The sequence below is a fragment of the Harpia harpyja genome, chromosome 6 (assembly GCF_026419915.1).
Source record: "Harpia harpyja isolate bHarHar1 chromosome 6, bHarHar1 primary haplotype, whole genome shotgun sequence".
NCBI classification, from domain to species: domain Eukaryota; kingdom Metazoa; phylum Chordata; class Aves; order Accipitriformes; family Accipitridae; genus Harpia; species Harpia harpyja.
The window spans coordinates 44,148,928-44,169,591 of NC_068945.1; positions in this window are offsets into that span (position 1 = coordinate 44,148,928).

Below are 20,664 nucleotides of genomic sequence, written 5' to 3' on the forward strand. Positions count from 1 at the left end.
ACCAAAGAAAAATATCCTTATACAAAGAGTCAGACATGTTAGTGATTAGAAACAGACAATGTGTGCATCCTTCCTGTCTCTGGTCATGGACTCAGAGACTCTGGCATCCTTATTTAAAATACATTTGTCCTAAGTGCTGTATTTTCTGCTGCTGATGTACAATCCTCATTAAATTATAGATTGGCTTATTTTTACTTTACAATAAGCTTGAGTTTTTGCCCCTTATGCTTATTTGCAGACTGATCTTCTACATCCTGACTGTGCTAGGACCTTCAGAATAGATGTTGTCTACAGAGCAAGAGAGAAACATTCATAGCTGTGGATATGTACTCTACCCCTATTCATATGCACCTACTTGACCTGCTGCTTTGCAATTTAATTCCCAGAACTACTGTGTCTGGACAGTGGTGATTCCCAGAAACATATTTCAAGGCAAGGCAAGGCAAGGCAAATCAATGACTTGATGGCTGAAATCTAATTTCTAGTAGTTGAGTGTAGTATAGGACCAGAGCCATACGTCCGAGAAAGATAATAAAATACAAAAAAAAGAAAAAAAGAAGGGGGGGGGGCAGACTCTGTCTCCAGACAGCACATGGTAGCATAAATAGCAAAATTAAACATGAATTCCACTTTCCAGATTTAAAACTTCCTTACTCTAGAGTCTTCATTTTGGATACCTGAAATCCCACTTATTCTAATAAAAGATTTCTAACATGCTTTTTCAGCTATTATACTCATGAGTTTCAATATTAAAACCTAGGTAGACATAATCTATGTGTATGAGAACTTTATTTCTTTTCTGAAACTACCTTAAAAATTCACATTTGCAATCATTCTGTGCCATCATGTATTCTCAAAAAAGCTGTTTTATGTTAATGGGATAGTAGTCTCACAAGACGTTTTCTAGCACTGTGGAAATTATGTATGTTTAACCACAAAACTTATCTATAACTAACATTTATAAATGCATTTTTTCCTCCCCCAAAATAAAACAAACCTCTCTTTACCCCAAAATACTGCTATTCTGGCATGAAAATGGATACTTCAACCATCTGATTTTAGTATAATAAAATTTAGTGTGTCAAACCATTAAAACAAATTAATTGAATAAACCTCACATTTTGTTTTCAAATTGATCTGTGAGTAGACTTGCACAGTACTGGTTTTAAACAAAGGTGGTATTTATTGAAAAGCAATTGTAGTGATTCAAAATTTTTCTGGGATTAGTGCACATCTTAAAAGGGATAACTAGAATCTTGAAAAGAATTCAATAACCTTGACACATTTTACATCATTACAATTATGTCTTTGTTCAAGCTTATCACACTCTCCATTTCACAATAACTATCGATCTCCTGTCTTCATTAACATCATACAATAGTTTTTATTTTGGAAACATGTTCAGCATTTTTATGACAGAAGACACCATAATGGTATGATTAAAAATATTATTTTTATTATATTAAATCAAATCTTCAGTTTTTGAAGTATAATTCAGCTGTATCATTGGGGAATGACTCCTAGAATCTGTGTTCCCAAGCAACTCTGAAACTATCTTTAGCTATTTTCCTAGGGATATTTTTCAGTGTTATGCAGTTTATAACATTTCTAGAGATTGAATTTTCTGAATTTTTCTTTTTTGTCTCAAGTTTATCTTCAAAATACACTGCTAGCAGAACCACTGCATAGTGATAATCCACTATGTCTAGAAATCTGACCAGTTTTTTTCAGTTAAGGAGTAGCTTCAGAAGACACATACTTTAACACATTAGTGATACTTTGACATGACCAGGCAAATATTTGTGAATGTTTATGTGGGGTGTGTTTGTGAGGGGTGAAGAATTAGCTTTTACCTGTTTTTGTCATGGATGACCTAAAGAATGTGGCAATGGGAAGTAACCACCAAAGAATAAGCAGAAGCTGTTGCATTTCAGGTGCTGAACAGTGTACAAGGAAGGATTACCATTTACTGTTATACCAGAATATGCCAAAAGTACCAAAAATTTTGGAATGGAGTGAGGAAAATTTGGGACTGACTCCCAAAAAGCAGCTGAACTGTTCAGGCATTCTATAGGAAAGATGCCATTACTATCCTGACTGATTTGTAGAAAGATATAACCCTTTCCATTAAAACTCTGGGCATAATAAAAAATCTGAAGACCGACAAAAAAAGTGTATGAGCATTCAGGAAGGAAACTACTCTTCATTCAGTAGTACCAAGGAAATTTTTCTTTCCAGAAGATTTATCTCCATGTTACCCTTACAAAGACCTATATAGATATTACAGAAACCATCCTTTAAGAAGTTATTACAAAGAAGGAAGAGTAGAATAAGAAAGAAGGTTGTAGCAGGAATACCTCATATTCACAATTGCTACTACTACTCATAGTAGCTACTAAGTAATGATACTATTACTACTATTTGTAAAAGGGTGGCACCCAGAGAACCAAATATTAGGGCCAAATGTCCAAAAGAGCAGTTCAAAATACATCCCAGAAGAGTAAAAAGTCAATCAAAAGGCAGAAGAAGAAGCAAAGACATGAAATAACTAATCTCCTACATGACTTCTGGCGAATAGGCCGTTCAGGGCTAGAAGATGGTCTTTGTGAAGTTCTGCTTAGCAAGTTGTGCAGTGGAAATTGTGCTACTCAGGTTTAGAGATATCATCAGAATTTCTCCATGACTAAATGTTTCTTCAGCTTCCTGGACTAAGAAAATAATGTGGAGTCTTCCTAAAACCTTTTTTTTTTTTTCCTTTTTTTTCTTTTTTTTTCATTTTACTGGTAAAAGGGGAGGTGGGAGAAAAATGAGCAGCTGGATGATAAATTGAATCACTAAGATATTTGGATGGTGACTAGAATATTTTCCTTGGTCAGACCCAAAATATTTTATTTCACTATTTAAGAGCTGAGATAGCTGAAAAATTGAGTAAATTAATTATAAAATTTTATGTCCTTTTAGGCTGGACATTTAAAGATTTTAAATTGGAAGGCATTTAAATGACATGGTTTTGCAGATGGTATTGTTTTGCAGGAGTCAATGGGAAAAGGAATTTGATTAATGTGATGCATCATTGTTAATTTATTTATTTGCCCCAAAAGTTTTTTAGTTAAAGTATCATGGCCACTATCTCATCTTTCCCTTGGCACCTTTTTATTTACGGTGGATTTGTCTGAGAATACTGGAACACAACCTAATGAATAATACCATAAAATCTTGCAGAGATTAGGATCTAACACCTCACCAGCAGATGATGTGCTGTTGTACCTTCTGAAAACTGCAAAGATAACTACAGGAAGGATCATTAAAATGCTATCATTTTCTTTAACGGAAGCACAGTCAAATCTCATTGAGGAATTTTCATATGATCAGTTTATATGGGTCGCCTAATGCTGTTTTAATTTTGCAATATTGATTTTAAATGATAGTGTGAAAAAGAAAAAAAAATGGAACAATAACGGCTTTTATATCGACATTGTTGTAAGAGCTTCTATTCCACCATTACAGAGGTCATTTTCTGGCAGTGCTTTTGCATATTAACAATGCTGCACTGGATGAAATATATGCTGTAAAATTCCAACCATCCATTAATATGTTAATCTTTCTCTAAGATACTATATAGCAAGAACATTATGTATTAATTCTGTACTTCTACCTTCTCAGATTCTTCACGGTCAATATATTAATATTGAAACTGTTTGATAAAACTCTGCACTTTTACTGTCCCATTGAAATATATTTATTAAAACAATGTCCTTATTACTATATTGAACCACAAAATTCTAGTTGTCATTTGACACTAATTAGATTTGATGTATTAAAGAAAAATAAATACACCTATGCACTGTTCTAGATATTTCAACATAAGTATTTCATAGTACATTAAATTAGAACGTATCAAATAATAATTTCAAACAGGAACTCAAACATTTCAGAAACTCCTTTTCTGGATATTTAAATGAATGATAGTATAAACAAGTACTGACTTTTATACCTGAGAGATCTACAGAAGTATTTCAATGTATTTATCCTAAGTGTAACAATACATCAGTTTAACAAGAACAATAAGAGTACAGTGTGACTAGAAATCTTTTTCTCCAATCTGATTCGTATATAGCAGATCCTCTTATCTCATACACATGTGCTTAGTTATTAGCTAAAGTAATTGTTTTTGAAATTACTATTTCTTGTCCAGAATTTTGTGAATAGTGTTCTGCGTACTCTTAAAAAAACCCATAAAAACAAAGAAAAACAATATTTAATCACTTTCAGCCTTACTCAGCATTAACCTAGAAAGATAAATACATGTACCTTTAAATCCACATTTTAAACCTTCATATGAAAAAGAGTGATTAACAATCATACAGCTGCTATATGTTATTGTCTTCCATTACATTCAATGTTCTGGAGATATCACTGAACAGACTATATTATATTTGAAACTCCAGGTCTTCAGAAACTACAGGTAGAGTGAACACTTGTCAGTACTTAACCTGCTTCCTGGATGACAGCATTTGCTATAAAGGAATTAGTCCTTCACAGTATGAATGTGTTAGAAAAGAAGAGTCTTCAACCAGAATAATTATATAGCCAGAGCATCCTCCTGGTATTTTTTGGATGAACTCTTTCTATCAGATAAATTGGTGAGATGAAGATAAAGTAAAGTGATAATCAGTGACTTAATACAGAAAAGTTATAGGGCTAATTTTCATGATGTCAATGTGCCATCTTACACCTCTTTGATCAGGTAATGCTAACATGCTAGATCTCGGTATTTAATTCAGCTGCCCTTTGTCCTGCCACAGCCCATTACCGACACCATCTGTACTGCAACCCCATAGAAATATATTTGGTTTCCCTTGAGTAGCCATTCACAACCTTTGATTTCACACTCTATCAGCTTTAGATCAGATATATTTCCCTGAGTATGGGACTGCCTTTTTGATAGATAACTCCTGCCTTGGAAAGTCTTCGTTCCTGAATCAAAGCCTGACAGCTGGGTTAGGGCCAGTTCTTTTTTTGCTGTATACGTTACTGGAAGAAATTCAGGGTCACTTGTCAAACTACTGTTCCTCAGGATAAAAGAGTGGCTGACCACCAGCTTTCTGCTGTAAATGGATTGTTTAAAACCATTTAATAGTGATGTTAGGGAGAATGCACTGAACAGATGGGCTGGATGTTTGTGCTAAAGTGAAGTTGAAGATAAAAGCAAGAGTTTCTTTCCATTAGACAAAATGTAACTATATATATATAAACAGATACATAAATGTCTGTCAAAGCACAAGTTCCCATGCTAATGTTTTAAGTGTCAGCTATTAAAAACCAATATCATCACTTGACCTAAAATTTGTCAACTTGGCAAACAGATAAACAAAAGGGAAGCCCAGCTTAAGGCCTGAATCAAATTTTGAGTCCCTGAATCCAAAACCATGTGGAGTGATTGGAGAATGTCTGGTGGAGAGCAAAAAGCATGATCCAAAGTCAATAAGGGAAGATTAAATGGACTGTAGTTGCTCAGAGAGAGAAACAAAGATCAAGAGGCAACATGATTACAGCCTTCAAATGCATGAAAGTTTTCTGCAAAGAGGATGGGAACTGTGAAGCTGAAGAATAGATTGCTTGGGACATCTCTCCTGGTCTGCAATGAAGACAGTAAGTTCTGAAAGGTAACAAGAAGTCCCAGGTCATGTAGTAGGGAGAAGCAAAATACATTGCACAAGTACAGTGGGAGGCCTTGGAGTGTGGTGTAGTGGGACTGCTTACTGCAGTTCCTAACAGGAAGAGAAGAGATGGAGACAAGTTGGCCTGATGCACAGATGTGTCATAAAGCATCAGCCTGCCATTTGATTGCTGCTGTCTCAGAAAAAAAACAATTTCTGTCATGATAGGAAAACACCCAAGAGAAGTTGTATCCACCATGCAGCAAACTTAAGAAAAGGCATGGAAAAGAAAAAGGGTTATATATTTCCCAAACCTTTCCACTGGACAATTGCTAAGAAAGCACAAGAAAATATTTGTCAGCAGCAACACTTCTGGAGCCGGTCATGTCTTTGAGCAGGGGATTATCATAGATAAACTTTGGAGGACCCTGCCAGAATTGGAACATAGTGATCATCAGGGCTCACACAAAAGAGGAGGTTCAAAAGCGTGACTGATCTTTTTATGTGATGTGTTAATCTGATAGAATAGGAACTGAGAGTATAAGAGATCAAAGTGAAAAGTGTATGGATGCCGAAGGTTCTTACGTATGGTACCTTAGACCCCCCCTTGCCATCTGGAACACAGCTGTCTCTGTAGCAGTTTTATTTTTGATACCTCAGTCCGCTGCTTTGCATTTTGACCCTTACAAAAGGGATGAAAGAGTGACCCAGAGCTCAGAAGTTAATGATCTTAGAAAGATGGTTAATTGTTTGTAGATAAGAATTGTACTTATGGTGCACCTGTCAACATGACCTCTAAAACATCCATATTCTTGATTTCTGCACAAATTTAGCCATTACCTAGAAAGGCAGAGAAGAATTTTACACAGCCACCAAATCTTATTGTTTGAGTTCATTTAATGCCATATTTTTTATCTTGTATTCAAAATACAGATAATAGTCTGATACCAAGATTTGACTTCCAGATACTACTAATGATAAGAATGTGGTTTGCAGTAAATTAAGAATATATATCCAAGAGGGGCACGACAGTCTAGGTGTTTTTCAAATGTTGTGTTCAATGCCCGAGGATAATATATTCTCAACATTGTGCAGATTTGTCAAAAATAATAAAATCTCACTGGTAGTGAGCAGCTCTGCCAACAGCTTCATATGCAGGCTTTGGAATTACTTTGTTTCACACAAGTTTTTCTTGCTGCATTGGGTCTGTCTGGGATGGAGTTAACTTTCCCCATAGCAGCCCTCATAGTGCTGTACTTTGTCTGTGTAGCTAGAAAGGTGTTGATAACACACCACTGTTTTGGCTACTGCCAAACTGCTATTACGGTTCGGATGCTGGTAAGGGGGATAGATCCATGGATAGGCTACTGAACTTTGAAGCTTCATTCCCAGAAGTGTCAGGTCTGCTTAGTGCCTCCAAGACACATAGTGAAGAATTATTCCTTGAGCAATTTACACTTTGTGTCGGGAATTCTTGACCCAAGAATTGCTGGCAGTAAGGGAGTATGTGCTTGAGTGTTCCTTTTTTTCATTCTCTGTGCATCCTTTATTAGCAACTATTGGATGCAGGATGCTGGTGAAGAATAGTCTTTGATTCAACCTCTAGAACCATTCCTGTTAGGTCTGCTTCTGCCACAGATCCTCCTTTTGTATCATCTCAGTTTTCAGAGAGGAAGGTGTGAGTGTCAGAGCCAAACCACATTGCAAGTGAAAAGGAGAAATCCAGAAGACAGCTTTTCCCTTACCCTGATTTTGTTTTGCCTTAGCCAGGTCTCTCTTAGCTCACATATTTAGACTGCAATAATAGTTAAAGTGTCTTCAGTTCAGGCACATTCAGTGCCATCCAGTCATCCAGGTGTCAGGGATGATAATGCTTTATTGTACTTGTATTCTATTTTAATGAAAATGTAAACACCGGCACTTGACTGAAATGCTAATGTGTCTGTCTATCCACTCTATTTCTCTCCCTGATTGAAAAATGTCAAAAGAGACTTCTCTTTTGTAAACGATTTCTGCCAGTTGTAAGTTTTCAAGCAGATCTGGATTATTTTTCTCCCTGTTTGCTAAAAAGGGTGAATAATTACCTCCCAACTTTCTTAGGGTTTCAGATTACCAAGTTTACAAAAAAAAAAAAAGTTTACTAAGTTTATTTCATACATTTACAGGACAACTATGAAGGATAACACTCAGATGAGATGTGTACATATGACACTAAAACATAATTTTCCCTTGGGATAAGGTTTTAATTACTGGTTACTACAGTTTTGAAGGTAAAAATGTGTTTTATTTCTGTAACTGAAGCATTTAATATGGAAATTGTCAGATGCTTTGATTCCATTTTCCACATCACTCTTTGAAGTGGAACTTCATTCTAGATGTAGTGCTTTGCACAAGTTATATGTAACTATGAATGAATGAATGATTATGAATGAAATATCAGTGCCATTGTAATCAGTGGAGCAAAAATTGTTCCTTACCAATCATACGTAAAAGTTCCTTACAGTAACAATTTGCTTAAATACTTCTTCTAACTTATCTTTCTTTTTTTTGTTTTCTATGTTTTTGTTTTTAGTTTTCTATGTTTCTATGTTTTTATAGTACAGTATTCCTATGAAAATGAAATACACTGAATTAGTTTCTAATGAATATTTTTAAATAGGAGATTCTATCTGATATTAAAATTTATGCAAAAGAACTTAATCAAAGGATCTATGCTCAGCTATTGATCACAAACACTACCAACCGTATTACTACTGTTGTTAAGTACAGAGAGACGTTGTAGATAGAAGTTTTGGGATTTCTCTGAAGACGGGATCTTCCAAGAAATCGTGGACAGATTAAAGGTAAATGATCTTGGGCTGAAAAATAACTTCAGACAAAATATTTTATTTATTTATTGAAGAATTATTTTTGTTTTACATAGCGTGAACCAGCCAACCTCATTCCGTGTTCACCAAGCATGAACAATATTAAAAATGAATAGTCTGACATGAGAATTAACATTAAAAAATGTTTTTCCCATGTCCATAAGGAAAAATTAGCAAAATTAAGTTGATTTGGTTTAGACTATCACATTTCTTAAAAAAAACCAGCATAATTTGTTTATTCATATTCATCATTTAGCCTATTTTATGTTTAAAAGGTCACATTGATTAAATTAATAGGAGTTTTTAAAGTCTCTGTTTAATAAAAACACATTACCTTTCTAACTTAATATCTATTTATGTAATACACAATTAAAAATAATTCAAAACAGGAAGGGGTTCTATTTTACTTGACTTAACCCACTGTTTCAAATCTCTGTGTGAAAAAACTCTGCAACAGAAATTGAGTACTGCAACAGAAAAAATCAGACTATATTTCTGCCTCATGCCTTATCTGGAGTCATTGTACTGATGTTAACAGTGTAGTTCTGTATTCAGATGGGGCAGAAATGTCTTTGTTTGAATAATGGATGATTTTCCTTTCTTTTAGACTAATTTAGAATCTCATGTATTCTCAAACATTGCAATATGATCCTCAGATCAATAGTATACTTTCCTGTATTTGTCATTGCAAACCTTTTAAAGACACAAACTGTTCACAAGATAAATTAGCATCACAGTTAACCCCATAATGCTTTTCTTCTTCATATTTTCTGGTCATAAACCCCTATGTCTATTTTTACAGCAGTCAGCTACTACTAAGATTTTCTTTGAAATACTTCCATATACTTTCTCTGCCTCTTCATAACAATTTGCAAAATTATTACTTTATAAAATTGCTCCTAAAAAATCTGATATGTAGATTGAAGTTTTTCTTCTGTGAGGATGATTTCCCCTATAAGTATATACTCAGGTACATGCTCAAAAGTCCTTGAAAACAATAAAAGGCTCCCATTTATTTGCATTATCTTTGGATCAAAGCTCAAGTCTTTAGAGAGCAAAAGTGAGATTGGATGTTTCGGTCTTTATCCTCACTTCAGTACAATCAATATGTTTGCTAGGCAAAGGACCAAACTAGTGGCATGAACTCTAACTTTTAATGGACAAAGTGCATTACAGGTTAGGTTTTAAAACCTGTCTTGGAAAGCTGATCCTTTTTACAGCCTTCTGATCTCCTGTTTGATCATCAGTTGAATAGACTTATGTAGAGTCTCTTGAGTTCACAAGATTCGTCTTTCTATAGTGTTTTTTCTTTACTGTTAATATTAGACCCTTATTTTTCTTCACAAGAGGTAATGAAACAGTAAAAATTGTTGACAATATTACTGCTAATATATATACCAAATGCTTCTGACTTTGATGGGGAGGGTTCCCCTACACTCGTCTGAGAGTATGCAGAGAAGTGACAGATATTAGCAAAAATGTTTACAAATTGCAAAGATGCACCAGATTACAGCTGAAATAATTGGGTTTTTTTAAACTCATACTGATGGAATACACCACTCACTGTCTCTTATTCTCCTATTTAAAATGCTTCAACCATCAAAGAGCAGAACTACTGTTTAGACTTTGCATGGCTACATACAAAAAATAGCTAGTCATTCACAGCCAACATGTCACGGAAAACAATTTATTAAAACTATTCAAGGAATAACTAAACCCAACAATTTTCAAGTGAACATCACTGTCACTTCACAGTCAGTTTGGTAACAGAATGGTTATGACAGATATTAATTAGCTCTGTTATCAAAATTTTATTCCACTGGAGTTAGTCTCCTGCAGCATTCATTTTATTAACTTAGGAAAAGAAAATAAGATATGATATGAAATTTTCTTGAAAGTTGACTGTAATAAACTGTGAGTAACGCTTTATCCTATTATTTCCAAGAGCACCGATAGCAATGAGGTAGCATTTTGTCATGTCACCTGCAGATTATTAGTGTAACTGAGTTATACTTTTACACAGTTCATTTCAAACCTAAACAACTTTCCACTAACAGAACTTAATAAGAGACCCAAACACAAATTTTTGCTCCTAAACTCAAAACATATCCATTTTGTAGGATGGATGGGTAGAAGCCTTTCTTTAGATCATCTGATAGCTGAAATTAAAACCTAAAAATTAGGTTTCACCTAGAAATTAAACTTAAAATTCCCTTAAGATTTGTGCTATTGGGTATTTTACATATCTGTGCACATGTCCTTTCCAAGAACTAGCCCCAAACCCCCAAAACTTCAGACACAAATCTGTATACTTGAATCTTACATCTATGTGCTGATGAGTAATAGGCTATGATAGGCTTCAAATACATCATTTACAGATAATGATGTTTGACTAGTGCCACTGAGCTCCTAATATAATTTGCAAAACTTTTATAATAATGGTATAGAGAAAGCTGTTTGTCTCAGAGTACTAGGCCAGTTTGTGAGATTAATATTTACAGATTTTTTTTATTTATGTGTTGAAAATTGACAGAGGGCTGAAGGGTAGAAGTGCTAGATATCACAGTGCTGAAGTTGTGGAAGCTTGGCTTTCAGCCTGAATCCTAGTCTGCAAAAGCACTTTTTAAAAGTTCAGCACTAACTGATAAGAAATGCTAAATATAGTGGTCTCTTTGTTCTTTAAGCCATCCCCAGACCTGTAGTGCCTAGACTCAAGGGAGTGTCTGTCTATTTAGGAGACAAATCTTTTTTGTATGTGTTGTGGAATAGGGTTTTCTTTTAAGAGACCCTGTGGTTCCTGAAGGACCTTATCTGAAAAATTGGGTCACGCAGAGCAGGTGTGTCTGTCTCCATGCTCCATCAGTGCCTAACAGTTATCTTGTCATGTGTGAGTGTTTATTATCCAATACGGAAACAGTCCTGGAAGCAGAATGCAGTATTTTTAACTAAAAAATGTTAGATGACAGAAGCAGGATTCTTCAGTTAGAAGAATGACTTCAAGAGCTTTGACCTTATGAACTTTGCACAACTATACCAGAAGAAGGATGGTTAGCAAGCAGCACTGTCTACTTCCCTTCCCCGCTACATACAAATAGTTTCAATTTGTTTAAGGGCATTCCAATTGTAAAGGTGTAGGTTTGAGTCTCTAAAGTTGAGAAGACAATTCAGCTTGTGTTTCTCACTTCATGGGCGCGTATGATACTATAATGCTGTTATGTAGATGGTGTCTAACTGTATGTTTTTATAGAGTCCTCACAACTTCATACTCCTATTTATCTTAGCTGTGCTCTGGGCACACCTCTTGTGTGGGTCCCTTAAAGGATACAGATGCTGCTCTTCCAGGTTTCTGATTCTAGCAGTGTTTAGGCAGGATTTAGGTACATATCTGCCTACAATAAGGTGATTCTGGGGCAAGATTAGGAAACAATGCTGAAGGTACCTAGAAATTCTTGCTGTACATAATTGAGTGCAGAAAGCCGTTGAGTAGCTCTTCTGTTCTACATTGTGTCTAACTCATTGTATAGATCTGGCTCTGGATACTTTTGCTTTTGAAAGTTTTGAGAGACAAATCATGATAATAACCTCTTTGTCATTTTTATAGTCAATTAAATCGTGCATTAATTTAACACTGTCAGCAGTCCTAAGGGCTGAGCTGGCTCTTGACTTGAGCCTTACCTAACATTTTGTCAGAATTTGGACACAGTTCTATTTGTCAACCAAAATGGCCTGGAAGTCTGCTCACTGGAGGATGCTTCTGACACTGAGAACTGGCACATCTTACCAAATTAGCTGTGACATGGACATGGGAGGAAACAAGGAACTGCACAGCAGTAGGGTTGCTACTGCATTACATGATAAGGATTCTGCATGCCACACTGTAGCCAGCTAACAAAGGTCAGGGATAGACTAAAGTTCCCTTAGCTCTCTGATAAACTCCTTGTTCTCCCCATCCTGAAATAACTGGTTGAAATACAAATGGAAAAAAAAAAAAAAAGGATCTAGGGATATGTATGAAGGTAAATAAAAGTCTGGATAAACATCCAAATAGGTAAAAAATACAGAATTTGGAACGACAGCAAAAAAGTTTGTATTAATTACATTGAACAGATAGTCTGTGGCAAGTTTGATAGCTTAAAAGGAAATTACATCTTGCACTTAATTAAAATGTTTTTTACATGGATGAAGAAAACAAAATTTTTGCAGATAATAAAGAAATGGGGAGCAACATACTATGACTCACCTTATTGGAAGAAAGATGTCCTTGCTCCTTTAGAGATGCTTAAATGACAGTACTTACTAGAATCTAGTATAAGGATAAGGTCCTTCTGTCTGCTAATGTCTGATGATAAGCTTGGGGAGCTCCCCTCTTGTCCAAATAACAAGACCAAGAAAGGCTTTTCTAAATCACTTCATAAAACTTGTAATGTATAAAACAAACTTCGACATAACTACTTTGCCCAATGTAACATATTTTATTTTGAGGGTTTTTTTGTTTCTTTGTTTTACACAGATGATGGGAGGGAAAAGAAAAACAAAACTTACTAATAAATATCTAGTACTTTATGGAACATATTTCTGATGTTCTCTGAAAAAAAAAGGGGAGATCATCAAAAAGTTTAGGGTTCAGATGAACACCAACATTTTTATCCAGTCAAATTAAATTTCTCACATGAAAAATTCAGTTGGAAATCTCACACAGAAAAGCTCTCTTACAGGGTGTTTTAGCAATTCTGTTTATAGGCCAGTTGCAACTAGAGTACTGAAAGAATAAATTTCACAGAGGTCCGTAAAATTCTACTTCCCCAGCCACCTGAGGCAAATAAAAAATTCATGAGCACAAGTAATATAATATAATTAGGAGTTTGTTTTCTTTTTCATTATTAGTATCACTGTAGTACAGGGCAAACAAGAAAAATTTCAGTTCACACTGCTCCGTTTTTATAAACCTCCAAAAATACTCACTTAGTACTTCAGCACTTGAGGGTCTGAAATTTTAGCTTATGCTAAGCTACCTGTCAGTATTTGGGAACAAAAAAGATAAACATTTAACTACCATTCACATATTATAGTGTTGCTTAAACTGATAAAGAATTCTTCTCAGATATAGAAAACAGAGTCAGAGTGCAATTGTTAAGTGATTGTGTGCCTTGTGTCACAAGACCGCAAACGCCACCTCACCCATGTTTGTCTCAAGCTAACCCCTTGTCGTGGCCCATCCTGCCTTCTTGTTTCTACTCTGTTCCCATGTGTAAGCAGTGCTCTCCTCCATCCCCACAGTCGAAGGCTCTTGCTCTTCTGCTGCCTTCTGTTCTAGTCATGAGGGAAGGTGCAGACTGCGGGTCCCCAGGAAGTACAGAGGCTGCGGATTTATGTGGTTCAGTAGCACCCAAATGTCTGTATCTGAGAAGGAGAGGCAGCACCAAAAGTCTAGGTATTACTAATGGCCTAGCCTCAGGAGGCGAGGTAATGGGGATTTCTCTGGAAACGAAGCGTGATGAGAAAACCTTGTTGTCTCTGAGGAAACCTATGGTTTTGGCAGGTTTGTCTGACTTAGTGGTGCAAAAGCACCTCATTCAACTTTTTCTGAAGCCAAGTGCAGCACAGGATGAATTACACCCATGAGAAAGCTCAGTGTGTGTCCAACAGTGCTATACTGTACTCAGAACTACAGCAAAGGCAAGTAAGTTCATTGGAAGCATAGCTGCTGACACCTTCCACTAGTAATGTCTGGAGGTCCTCACACTTGAGCTCTGCTCCAAGATCTTTTGTTCTGCTGAAGGTTGTGTTTAAATAAGGCAACTAGATGACAAGGGAGACTGTTTAAAAAAAAAAGAAAAACTAGAAGATACCACAGATCTTCTGCTGGTAGGAAGTGTCCCCATCTCCCTCCTCCCATGCTTTTTCTAATGGAAAAATAATGGTAAGTATGATATGTTGTATCGTATTTCTCAGAAACTGCTAATTTTTAAACTAATTGTAATCTAGACTTTTTTTTTACTCAGTCTTTTTGATCAATGATTTTGCTAAAAAAGGCAACAAAGTTAGTATTGCAATTGTCACCACTAATTTCATTCTGAAGAAGAGATGACAAACAAAAAGACTTCCTTCATATTCACATTTTGTGGGTATAACCAATGTTAAGTAAGCAGTATCTAAAAAGAAGTGTTCACAAAAAATTGGATTTTTCAGCACCTGCATTTCTCATAGAATTGAAATAATATATACTTATGATTAATTGAAGTTTATTTTCAGTTAACAGATTCCAAAACTTGGAATTTAATGTAAACTAGAGTCATTCTCAGGGTAATCTGAATTAATAATTTTGGTCTTCATATAGTGGGACTGTAAAAATAAAAAGGATGTTCTTAAAGAAAAAAAAAAGTAAAAAGCTTTTTCATCAGTTTATAAGAATAACAGTTTCCCTTTCAATTAGCTCATTCCTGAACAACAAGAAACAAGACAGAACCAGCAGGAGGTTGGTTGACACATGGGAGATTAAAGATAAAAAATGCATTGGTCATTTTAAAACACAGAATCACTGAAGGAACTCAAATGCTCAAACAGAAAGAAGCTGGACAGTAACAACGAAAGAAAAAAAAACATAGGAAGAAAACAAAACTTGTGGTCAAATTGAAGGTTAGACTGGCAGATTAAGCATCACAGGGTGGTGTCTAGAGGATAGTTCAGAAAGACATGTTATGGGAAGAAGTGTCCTTTGCTCATCAGTACAAACTGAAAAGTGGAAGATGGCCTGCATTTAACAGTGGTGTGCTTATGGTTTTAACTGCTCTTTGTGTATCTGAACTGGCTTTAATTTACTTATTGTGGATTAAAAAACTAAGTGGTAGATTTGCAACCAAACTCGATGTAGCTTTCTCATATAGGTGAGCTCTCAGTGTAGATCTCTAAATTTGACCTACAATTTGCTGTAGGGTTGTTTTATACAAAATCTATAGAATATGAGATATCTGCTTATCTATTTCTGTTTCTCCCTGCATCTTTCTTATTTTTTTCCTGAAAAACAGTTCTCTCTTCAAACTATTCAGTGTTTTCTATAAATTAATACTGCTGTTCTGCAGCCTATTTCCTGTAATACACTTTTTTTTCTGCTGCTTAGAAATCCTTTTTAAAGGCTTTAGTTTAAAATACAAAGGATATGCAACTACATAAGATATTAAAAGAAGTCTTGTGCATACAGAAAATGAAAACTTCAATGATTCAATGATGCCTTTCACATCCAAGAGCAGAACATTCCCCACAGTGCTTAATGTTTCACAATAAATTCCAGATTTAGTACACCTTTTCTTTCTACTGTTTCTAAAACTTTAGACATTTTTTAGGTTCCATAGCTCTTTTCCTTTTTTTTCTCTTTTCTGATTTCATACATGTATTAAAATTCAGCAACAGATTAGAAAAGGTCACTGATAATTGCTGCGTGGCAAGGGGGAATCAACTTAGAAATTTAACAAGAGCAAGTGCTGGATTCTTTGTCTGGGACAGGGCAATCCTGGTTATACGTACAAACTGGGAGGATGAGAGGCTGGAGAGCAGCCCTGTCGAAAGAGATCTGGGGGATTGGGTTGATGGCGAGTTGAGTATGTGTCAACAGCGTGCCCCGGCAGCAAAAAGAGCCAGCTGTGTCCTGGGGTGCATCAAGCACAGCATAGCTGGCCGGCCGAGGGAGGTGATTGTCCCAGTCTACACTGCACTGGTGCGGCCCCACCTCGAGCACTGTGTGCAGTTTGGAGCACCTCAGTATAAGAACACCAAACTATTAGAGTGTGTCCAGAGAAGGGCGACCAAGATGGTGAAAGGTCTCAGGACTTACGAGGAGCAGCAGAAGTCACTTGGTTTGTTCAGCTTGGAGAAGAGAAGGCTGAGGGGTGACCTCATGGCAGTCTGCACCTTCCTCACGGGGGGCAGCGGAGGGGGAGGTGCTGATCTCCTCTCTCTGGTGACCAGCGAAAGGACACGAGGAGATGGAATGAAGCTGTGTCAGGGGAAGTTCAGCTTGGACGTTAGGAAAAGGTTCTTCACTGAGAGGGTGGTCAGTCACTGGAACAGGCTCCTCAGGGAAGGAGCACCTGGAGCACGGCACCAAGCCTGTCAGAGTTCAAGGAGCATCCGGACGACACTCTTAGTCATATGGTTTAATCTTAGGTAGTCCTGCAAGGAGCAGGGAGTTGGACTCGATGATCCTTATGGGTCCCTTCCAATTTGAGATATTCTATGATTCTGTGAACTGCTTATCTTCACTTGGCTTTACCAGTGTGTAGTATTGGGGAGGCTGTTTAGAATCATAAATGAGGAAGGTTTTAAAACACTTGCCTTGCCTAACTAGTGCAGCAGGTTTTATTCTCATTTAGGTGTCATTACTTGAGGGTTTTGGTGGCAGCTTCTCTCAGGCACTACAGCTGTGACACCAAAGTATTGTAGAAGGAGATCTTCACCTTGAACAAATGGTTTTGACATCCTGGATATAAACTTTTGATGAATTCAGTTTTATGTTTTCGTTGTGGTTTTGTTTTTAATTCTTTGGTGTTTGAATTATTGTATAGTTACCATGAGTATTGTGAACTGTACAATTCTTCTGTTAACAAAGTAAATTACGGTATTTCTTTCCTTCCTAATAACAATTTTAGTAAATATTTTCTATCAGCACTTCCAGTTTAAGGCATTTTGTTCTTGTGAAATTGATGAGTCTTCTTAAACTGTTCAGTCTCAATTTTATATCTTTATTAAAAGAGAATATAATAATTAATTATTTTGTCTACTAAGTAAAAAAAGCTGGGCTGGATTAATACTAACTTCACTATATTCAGTGAAAGTATGAATAAATCTTTTAAATATTTTCTGTGCTTCATTTGTCACAATTGAAGGTGTTTATTATCATTCTTTTAGTCAACGGCTTTCAAATGCGCCTGAATTACTCTTAGTTACGCTTATTTTTAAAAAAATATGTAGAGCTGTTACTTCATAAAGTTTGTATCTATTCTCCTAGGCTACCTATTTTTCTTAGCAACATTTTATCTTCTTTCTAAACTGCTTCCCAATTCAGCAGTGTTTCTTTACTCAATATGTAGTTCTTCTTCCCAACTTAAAACTCATATTTTATTCTTTGATAATATGTGGCAAGTTCACTAAATATTTACAGCTATTGAAATGTTTATTGTATGTTAACAAATAAGAAACCTTCATACTTCTTTCAATACCTCTTCTGAATTAGCATTTTCTACTTTGTTGGACTTTTTGCTAATCTTCTATTTTAGTACTATGTTTTTAAGCTAAGATTTGTCTCTGAACTTATGAAAAGAAAGTCTTTGCAAAATGTGTACTTTGGAAGGATGGGGAAGCCTGCCTGAGTGCTATGTGAATGTGGGAATCTTGGCTGAACATCCAGTCATGCTGATAATCTTGCATTGTCATATAGGCACCTTGTTTTATTGGTTCATGAAGGCAGTCACTGCCCCCCTAGACAACACCAAGAAATAATTTACCTGTGAGTGAGCAGTTGCAGGAGCACTTTGAAATGCTGTTGGGGTAGAGCAAATGAAAAAGATGTTAGTGAAAGGATAGAGGCAACGTGCAATCATAAAGGAATCTTTGCTGTGGTGCAGCTCAAAGAATCATATCTGGATAGTTTGCCATAATCACACAATGAATTAATCTGTGTTATGTTATAAATGAAGTGATGGAAATTTTAAACAAATGGTTCTTAAAGCTGATGATACTTATTTGGAAGGGTATGTGTCTGCTTCAAAAGGAAAAATAAAGAAACCATTACGTTCACAAAAAAAAAAATATTCAAGAGTAATGAATATAGTGAAAAGAATTATGAAAAGTACGTACTCAAAGCAAGTAATTATTACAACAAATAAACATTGAGTAATCCATACATTATTTTTTCTGTACATAAAAACTATGTAAACCAAAAAATGGATATTTTGATACATTAATTAACTTTTTCTTTAGATCATTTGCAAACAAAAAGAATACAGCTTTTTTTCTAAGTTATGAAAAGAAATTATATTGTGGAAATTAAGGAGAAGATAAGGCTTCATTCAGATGTTTCCTTTGATGATATCTGGTTTGGGTTTTGATTTTTCTCTTTTTTTCAGCTGCAGATCAAAGAATAAGCAGAGCCACTGTCTTTCAGTGCCTACAGATACAGATCAAATGATTATAATTCTGTACAAAGTATTACGAAGAATGTTTGCAATGAAACTTTGATCAAGATTATGTCAGACAACAAATGGAAGTCCATACCAAGATCAGCCACAATCTCTAATATCATTTCTGTCCAGTTCCAAGCCAAAAAAAGCTCCAAACCCAAAGCATCCTTAGGCAGCAGCAAATCACTTCTATACCTTTCCACCACTGCATTTAAGTACAGAAATCCAGCTATGAAAGGAACTTTTTCTGGGCCAGGATCTCGCACTGGAAAATCAAGGCATATTACTTAATGATTACATTAGATGCACCTTTTTTTTCCCTAAAATTCATATAGTTTGATGACCAACTACTAGACGGTTCACTTCAGATTTCCTATGTATCTTCTTTAAAAGCTTTGAGATTGGGTACACTGTGTATAATTTATGCCTGTAATGCACAGATTTATGTTGCTGTAAATTCTATCTGCACTGCAAAAAACATGCATTTGGGAATATTATTTGCTTGCTTTTATTTTTCTCCTTTTTGTGAATGTGCCTTTGACAGTGCACATTGTTAAAACAAAATTCTATTTCAAATGACAATTCTTTTCTCTCAGCCTACGGGCATCCACCATATCTTTAGAGGGGAAGGTATTATAAAAAAAGGTGTGTAAAGAGAAGTTGCATGATCTCTAAAGAAAGTAACAAGAGGTAAAACATGTACTGTATTGCCTCTTCTGTTGTAGAAGTTATTTGGATGACATTTATTTGGGAACATACCTGGACTCCTGAGAAAGCCTCCACTCTCACTCAATGAGATTTTCATTAGTACATACATCTGGACTGTTTGTTCCTCAAGTCTGGGATCACATATCTAGTTTCTATGTTACAGTGTGAGTCCCTGATCAAGGAGGTTTGTACCTCTGTGGTAGTTTTACCAATCACTTCAGGCATTTTGCTGTCTTCTCTTTTTGGCAGAACAGTTCACTTCTTATTGTAATTTATGTACATTGTACCCCAGCTTTCAGATTAGCAAATGAAGTAGCAACTAAATTAGCAATCCTAAAGGTTTCTTGCAACACATAATGCAACATTCATGTGGGCTTTGTTCTGTGGTTGTCCATCATAAAAGGAAGCAGTTGAACAAGACCAGTAAATTTGATATTTTTCATGCCATACTCCATGTTGCATTGCAATACACAGTGCTGTTTTATCAGTAAAACAGGTTTAATTGTTTTGCTCTTGCTCTGGGGAAAAATATCTTTCCATGTGACCATCCTTCCCTCTGACACTCTTACTATCGCATGGAGGTAAAAAGGTGCTTCCTTTCCTCTCCTCTACTTTCTCTATGTGACCACAGAGCAAAACCATAACATAACCATAAGGTATATATGATCTTGAATGTCTAGCCTACACTAATACATTCAGCTGTTCCCTTAAGTCAGCAATGATACATTCAAGAGTAACTGAGTTGCGTTTAACTAAAAATTAAATATAGATACATACATAAATATATCCAAATCATCTCTCACAGACATATATTTATATACATGCACACTTATATTTTTATATACGTGAGAGTTAGTTTGATACCAGCCAAGAAGTTTCTATATGCAAGAGTAATACAACTTGTGAATTTGCAAACAGTCTGTTGTGTGGCAAGTAACTTTCAATCTGTTTTAGAATTATGGACTACAAGATCATCAACGAGCAGTTTAATAAGACAAATCAGGAGAAATTTAAATCCAACAGTATTCAATAAAATTGACATAATATTTAATAATATCACATTGATAGTGAATGATACAAAAATACAAATCTTTCTTTACTTATGGAGATATATTCTAGAATTTCCCACCATTTCACCTATTTTGCTTATGATTGAACCTGTGTCATCTACTTGCCAAGGCTTTGGTGTTGATGAATAGTGTTCAGTGTTGGTGTTGATCAATGTTTGGTGTTGATGAATGATCAGAAGCAACATAA